We start from the raw sequence: 8,468 nt of genomic DNA, 5'->3' as shown, positions 1-8,468 counted from the left end.
GGAATTTTTGTTCGATTAATTTTCCTTTAATTTTTCTAATAAAATCTAATAAACGCCAAGAAAATAAAAATTAGCGAGCATGAATGTCAAAATTGGATTTCGACTTCAAACACAAAATCTTGAAGCTCAATGGAAGACTCAGCGACCACTCCAACTCACTAATCGTCTAGAACAAAATGCGATTAAAAGGTCCATCGATGTCAGTTTTTAGAGATTTTTGATTCGGGCATACATTGTAATGCCTATTAGGCTCACTGGCAGGGGGTTTCTAAAAAGTCCAGGTATGTATAGTTCCTTGGGCCATTTTTTCTCTCATTTGCATTCTAAACTTTAGAGAGAGAGCTCCGGGTTGTGGATTTTGACAACATTCCAGCTCTCCTACACCCTATTTTCCGGCTCTTACTCACTCCAGTCATGAAGGGTAAGTTCCTAACTATGTCTAGAAGCATTTTGGATATCACATTGTCAGCCACATGAGTAGTAGGAGGAACAAATACACAGACCAATCTGGGAACTTTTGAGATTGGAACCACTAACATCGGCCACACCAGACCTCGATATTGCACCAAAAGTGAACTAGCTAGAGGCTCTTCACTAGCAGGGAAACACATTGCTAGGGTCAAAGATGTTAAAAGTTTCAAAAAAATTGACATAGTATCTTCGGCACATTGATGAAGATAGAGGTCCCAAATCTGACCCAAATTTCACATATCTGTTGGGACTATCATGTTGGAGATTTCTAGAGAGTTAGGGGTGCAGTGAAGGTCTAGTCATGAGTGAACACCAAGATGACCATATCCTTACTGCAAAGCGACATTTTGCACAACAATGCAATATATTGATCCGTTTAACCTCAATCTCAAATGGGGTACTCTATACCTTACAATGGAGCCTTACCAACCTTCAGTGGGCAAACAACTAGTGACTAAAGACTCCAAGTCAAGCTCAGCACAAAAGAGAAATGTCAACCTAATCAGGGATACCAACAAGTGCAAGAAACACAACCAAGGGCTTCACCCTACATAGTTAACCTGGTAGAAGCTGTATAGGACTAGATTAGGGCCTAAATTGCACTAACTTGCAAAAATTATCTTAGGCGCGTTGAAGATGATTTGCTAGGATGGAAGCACATTTTTCACACACTTTCACATTGGCATGATTTCTCTACCCCTCATAGAGCCCACATCACAGTGGTACACTCATTTCATGCACAACTACTCTCAAATGACTTTACTGTACCAAATACACTCATGTATCCCATAACTTATTTTTAGCCTGTCAATTCAAAACCCAACCTTATGAGACATCAAGAATCTATTCTCCATTACTGATCAAGGTGCTAGAAACACAAAACCTACCCAAATCAGTCATTTTTATTTTAGGTGTGCCTAAGATAGAGAAGCTACAAGGAAGGCATGGCTTGCAGTTTGATGACACAGATATGTCTACAATGGTCAAATAGAGCACTCTGACAAGTTTCACCAAGTTTGGTAGAATAAAACCATATCAATCACCAAAATCTATAAAACCAATGAAGAAAACACAAATTTGTGCACAATTCTCAGCACAAGTGTCCAAAAGCTATTCACCTCCATGCATATCACCAAAAACCTATACACTTTCCACGCATTCACTCTGACACCAATTTTTATGCACCTGCACCCATTTGTATCTTAGGTGCACCTAAGATAAATTTTGCCAAGATTGTGCCCTTTTGAGCTCATTTCTGTCTTATTGGTTTCTCTACTTGATTGATACTTTCTCACTTAGTCTGACCAATGAATTGGATGATACCCTGCCAGGTTCACTCTCATCCCTCAGGATTTCCAAAGAAGAAAACCATGAAACTAAGCTTCCACCATACAAGTTAGAAGAAGACTCCTTGAAGGAAGAAAACGTCACCTGGTTGTTAAAAGAATAGCTTGAAAGTCAGCATGTCACTATATACCATGGCTCATTCAAAATCCCACACGAATCTAAAGTGGAAGTTCAGATGTTGTCAAAGGAAGCTCAAGATCTTGTCAAAGAAGAGGCAGCCATGACACTTTGGAAAAGAATTGGCCTTAAAGACTACCTTGAAATGGAACCTTGTGGTGTAGACCACAAGAGGGCTTATGAGCTCCTACACAACATTACAGAAGAAGGAAAAGAAACCATTGCTACAAAAGGATGCGTGGCTCCCCTGCAAAGTACCCCAAAACAACATACTGTTAATCATAAAGGAATGAATCTACATACCCGACACCTCGCATAGCACATAATCAACGATGTACACGAACAGAGAGAGACAGCAAGCGAGAGAGAGGAAAAGAACATGCACAAGTGCACCTCCTAGAGTAGAGTGCTACACTGGCACGGTGACAGAGAAGAGAAGAGAGGAGAGAAGAATACACAAACACTGGGTGCAATCTCCCCCCATGAAAGAGTGAGCATTTCCCTATTGCACGTATTTATTTATATATTTCTTGAATGCTAAAAAATGAGTACAAACTGGCCGACCGAACATAAATGGCCAAAGCTCATAAAGAGAACTTGAATAATCCAATATACATAAAATGTAATATCCTTATGCATAATCCATTATCTCCTCATGCTTTTGCCACCTATCAACTGTAATAAATGGATAAATATCAATTTCATAGCATACCTCTCCGTTGGAAAGCAATTGTCTTCAATTGCAAAGATAAGAAATATGCAAATGATACTTATCAAAAACAGTGATTAGAAATCTGTGTCAAAAAATTAGCATGTAATAAAAATAGTGAAACTTAACAACATTGCATATGCTTGCAGTCATCCACATACCACTAGAATAAGCATTATATATATGTCATATCCTGATGAATCAGGATATCATTGATCACACTCAACATTCAATAAGTTAATTCTCATCAATGTCAATTGCAATTCCATAAATATTGTCGCGACAGAAGATCATCATATAGAGAATCCAACTTCAATTCCAATTCCAAATGTAACCCAAATCCAAAATATCTTTCATTTTCTATACCCGGGTAACAAAATCATACCAGTTACAATGGTGGCCAGCCATTGCAGCATGATTTTGTGATTGGTGCTACCTAAATCGGCAAATCTACACCAATAAGACGTGTTGCCTAAATCGGCGAATCTGCATTTGATATTGTTTAAAAATAATGAATTTGCTATTTACCAATGTACCACCTAAATCGGTGGATCTGCAGCAAGATGAGTATCTAGACACTGCCTAAATTGGAAAATCTGTGTGTCCGTGACCAATGGACTAGACAAGACATAAAACAGACAAGTTAAAAAGTACTTACAAACAGTTTGTCTAGTATCCCAAAGTACCTTAGCTCTCGTGGGAGTTGTACAACTTAATGACAATTCATCTTGATAGAAGTTGCATTCAGTGTAAGCAGAAGACACAACGTTAGTGATGGTTGATTTTCACATGTCATAAAAGAATGCAGATAAGCAAAATATCCTTGTTGCAAACTCCTTGAGCTTGTTTCATATGTATACCAAAAAAACATCTTACAAGAGAGTTGAGAAGGTGAATATTATCACAGTACTATAATAATCAAGTACATTGCAGTATGAGCAGATGAGAGATGTTTTATAATGACGAGATCTTAAAGCAATATCTACAATAGTAATTTGCTTAGGCGAAGCAGTAAAAATGATTTTTAAACAATTGAAGCACATACTAAATTCATTAACATTTAAAAGTTTGTAATGAGAGTTTGTTTACAACATAGGAATGGTAGTAAAGATTAATGTTGTGTGAAAACAATAGGAAGGTCAAATAGTAGTTCCAATTAAGAAACTAATAATGGGGCTTTTGTTTAAACTATTGTCAAAATAAAATTAGAAAAATAAAAATAAACTAAAAAAGCATTCAACTATATGACCTTTTATTCATCATGGTTTACCTTAATCAGCTACAGAGGAGTACTAATAGCATGAATGTCATACAAAAGAAAATAAATGAAAGTATATCAAGTAATAGGTAACAAAAATTTCACTACCATTATACCATATGATGGAACATTTAAGTTAAAATAAAACAACAATAATTTTTGTTTATTATTTTTGTATGTTTTTTGTTTTAAAATAAATAAATAAATAAATATATCACTTGTTTATAGTGTCACCTAATACTTACAAAGAAATGAGAACCTTTAGACATGTGCACATTGAACCGGGTAGACTCTTAAAAAAATCACAATCCACTGAAGTATGGAACATCTATATTCATGACAAACTCTAAAATTATTCAAGCTGTTAAGTACCACTAACTTCATGACCTGTGGACAAGTATTACTTTTCTCTCAGTAAAGCAATTAGCGGGTAGCTTATCCTTCTTATCTAGAAAGAGGTTTATGAACAATGGCATCATCACATGTACTAGAAGAGAAAATGCATTATAAGAATATATATCTATCTATACCCACTAATCCTTCTTGTCTGGAAAGAGGTTTATGAACAATGGCATCATTACATGTACTAGAAGAGAACATGAATCTATATATTCTTATAATGCATGTTCTCTTCTAGTACATGTGATGATGTGTAATGGCTATTGCCCACACAGGAGCAATAGGCATTACGGGAATGATTACCCGCAACTACATTATATGAACATCAACGCAAAGAATGACAAGAGAAGGAAGTACAAAGTACACAAACACAGAACAACCCTTGCTTTATTCATCTGTAATCCAGACATAGAGTACAATAGATGATGCCATGAATATCATAGAGATTGGTTAAGTTACATCAAAAGACAGGTATGCCCCTCCATATACAACCGCTGCTCCAGCGCAGATCGGGAACGGTGCACACACTCCTGTCCCATGATATCCTATGAAGAACTGCCGCTCCGGCCGCCGCATACCGCATGACTCTTGACTCCTGATCTGCAGTGTCCAGACCTCCGCCCTCCGCAGGACCGGAGGACCGCATGTGCGCCTAATGCCGTAACATGATGGCATTGTTCATAAACCTCTTTCCAGAAAAGAAGGATAAGCTACCCGCTAATTTCTTTACTAAGAGAAAAGTTATATATATATATTAAGTATATAGCTATGTTTTCAAACCAAATTGTGTTCAAGATCTCTCGGCTACACGAGCTATTTGTTTCGTAATTCTTAATTATAGATGACCTTTAATTCGGGTTTGGTGTTTTAAGCCCTAAGAGAAGGATTGATTTATCAAGGCAACCGTTATGCCAAGTAAAGAGAATTTGAAAAAAATCCTTATTTAAAAACAACATATATGAGAGACATTGGTCACGTTACATAGAGATTTTATTAGCCATAGTAACAAATTCTGAGTGAGGAACGAAGAGAGAGAGAGAGAGAGAGAGAGAGAGAGAGAGAGAGAGAGAGAGAGAGAGAGAAACAAAAGGAAATGTTATATTAAACGTGGACAAAAGCCAAAGTGACATATGAATAATGAGACCTAAGTGATACAATCCTTGTGGATCGACTCCAATGTGTGGGTGCAAAAACAAAATGAAGTAAAGGAAAGACTGAGAGATTTAAACTAAAATCCTAAAGTTGTGATGAAAGAAATATTCTCATCGACAATATGTGTGGGTCTCCGGCATTGGAGAAAGTATTGCAGTGGGCGTCAAAGAGCATCCTCAATGTCTGCCGCCCGCCGGAAGGAGTTGTATTGAGAGGGTGAAGAGAGATAGCAAAAATGAAATGTTATATTACTCGTCTTTAGAAGACCATGGGATTAAAATCAGACAGTCCTTATGGATCTAATCCAATGTTTGAATACAAAAGAAAATGAAGGACAATAAAATATTAAATTGTAAGAATACTAAAGCTAAAGCTCGAAGTAGACTTAATCCCCATCATGAGCGTGGATGCTCGAAATAGACTTAATCCCCATCATCAGCGTGGATGCTCGAGAATGCGTTGCAGCGAGCGGCTTCGCAGAGAGTATTGCAGCAGCTGCGGAGGAGCTTCGGCAATGTCCACCTCTCTAAGCAGTCCACTTGGGGGGGGCGCGTGAGAGAGAGAGAGAGAGAGAGAGAGAGAGAGAGAGAGAGAGAGAGAGAGAGAGAGAGAAAGAAAAAAGGGGGTGGGGTGTGTCGATATCAGTCAATGAAGAGCTTTGAGAGTTTAGTATCAGCATGATCCTCGTCCCCATCATCATCTTCATTATCACTAATATCCCCATGATTGTACTTAAGGAAAACACTACACTCAACTGTTGGAAATCTCTGGAAATCCTGAACCCATACACTAATGTCCCTTCTTCACCATGCATGCTGCTCCTCTCCTACTTTGTAGCCGTGCTCACAGCCCTCCTTCTATGCTCCCCCCCAGTGCCTTGCAGTCTCCCTTTTTCTGTAGACATTAGAAAGGGCGAAGGGGGAACAAACCCAGCACACTCCAAGCTTGCCTCTCTATAGCCCAGGTATTAACCCACACCCCTAACCACACAGGATTACACACGCATGCACACTATCTGCATATCTCCAATGCACCGACTCGCCTTTGAGCAACACTGGCTGCACACACTCACACATAAACACCTCAGCACAACAAACCCATCAAAACACCATCATATTGCGACAATAATTGATGCATACAACTACCCAATCTGTAAACATACTCACATAGGGAGGCGACACACGCCTCGACCACATGTACAATTCGTCCGCTCTCCCTCTCTCCCTCTCTCTGCTCTCTCACACACAATCCCGGAGCCAACTCTACCACAGCCATACGGCATAAGACAAGATGCCTGAGAAGACTAACATCGAACCATAAAAAAACATGGACAAGCTCTGCATCATCACAAAGGTAGGTTACAATTGTGGTGTTGGTAGTACATAGGCCTTGCAGCACACCGGTTTCCCTCCTTAATCCCTCCAAAAAACACCTTCAAGCGCTCCCAGCTCGCCTTGGCATGTCATAGATTTCTGCCTTCTTCCTATTAGCATCATCCCTCGCATGCGTCGAGAACACCCGCGAGCTTGAGAGGGCACTTTGGCTCGTTCACGAGAGAGGGAAGGCTCCCTTTCCTGTGTGTACTCAGCCCAAAGGGCTACCCGTTCAGACGGCCCTCTCTTACAGCACTATCTGACCCTTGATTTTTTTATTCTTCCATACATGGCTAGCCTGCAGATGGCGTATCTCCTCCAAGCCTCCTCAACTATGCAGCCCTCACCACCTCTCTACTGCTCACTGTCGAGCCCTCTTGCTCGAGCACTTGCCCTCCTCCACTGTTTACCACCCCGTCTTTTGGTCCAGCCCTCTTGTGGCGCATTCCTTTTCCGCCCCCCTGGCGGCTTCACATCCCCATCTGTTGCACCTCCTATGGCTTCCACTACATTTGGCTCCCCTCTATGCTCACCTTCTCACCACCCGCCATGGCCATCCTCCCTGTAGCGTTGGCTGCCCCTTGCTCCCCCCTGTTGGCCGTCCCTGTTATTGCATATAGCGCAGCCTCTACTTCTACTGATGGTGCCCTCACCCTCTCCTCCGGTCCTATCCTGACATGGCGGCCCTTCTGCAACCGCCTACCTTCTCCATAAACAGGCCCCCCATGCAGCTTGCGACACCCACCTTCTGGTCCCCCAGCAGTCCCGCTCTCTTTTCTCCCTCTTCTTGGCGGCCTCCCTTCTTGCCTTATGCAACCTCACCACCAGATGGCGACTTGCCCCTGGCATGCCGTCGTCACTATATGGCACGGCTCTGGGTTAGAGGGGATCTAGGGCCCAAATTTGGGACGCGAGGCGGCTTTAATCTCTGCGGTCTGATCACAAAGTGAACTAGGGGTGAACTAGGGGTGGGTGAACTAGGGTGGACTAAACGTAAACTAGGGGCGGGTAAGCTAGGGGTGGGTGAACTGGGGGTGAACTAAGGGCGCTTAAACTAGGGTATGATCATGTGCCATGCCAACATGGATAGCGACGCACTCTAGCGTGGTGGTAGGGCATTCGTGTGGCAACCGAGACATCCTAATTTCGACCCACACCCCAGAGGCAGGTGAACTAGGGGTGCACTAACAGTGAACTTGGGGTGCCATTTTTGCCGCGAGTTCACCCCCTAGTTCACCCCCAGTTCACTTTGTGATCCGACGGCCGAGATTAAAGCCGCCTTGCGCCCCCAAATTTGGACCCTAGATCCCCCCTGGCGAGAGCCGTGCCATATAGTGACGAGGCTCGCATGCCCAGTAGATGGCAGGCCTTTCCATTGCCTTTGCTCGTGACTACATGCCAATTATATGTTGAAAAACAATCCTTTTTTACCTTTTTAAAAAATCTCTCCAACTTGGCAAGCATTCCCAGGCGAAGAGATCCCATCGACCGCTATCATGTCGAGCTCAGCATTCCCTTGCCCAAATCTCAAGCTCGTGCATGGTCATGATTCCATCCCTAGCAAAAGCCAAGCCCTCCAATGATTCTCGGCCAAGGATATTTCCATCAAAAATGATGAACGTCATGGTGGTGCCCCTTCAAA

The 8,468-nt window shown here is 41.7% G+C and overlaps 1 pseudogene; it reads left to right on the top strand.

The window, feature by feature from the left end:
• Positions 1-6,956: 6,956 nt before the first annotated feature.
• Positions 6,957-7,540, top strand: LOC147429167 (uncharacterized; annotated as a pseudogene).
• Positions 7,541-8,468: the final 928 nt, after the last annotated feature.

Source organism: Adiantum capillus-veneris, chromosome 22, assembly GCF_014529385.1.
Source record: "Adiantum capillus-veneris isolate H3 chromosome 22, ASM1452938v2, whole genome shotgun sequence".
Classification (NCBI taxonomy): domain Eukaryota; kingdom Viridiplantae; phylum Streptophyta; class Polypodiopsida; order Polypodiales; family Pteridaceae; genus Adiantum; species Adiantum capillus-veneris.
The sequence above is the reverse complement of the archived record's forward strand: the minus strand, read 5'-3'. Positions and strand labels throughout refer to the sequence as shown.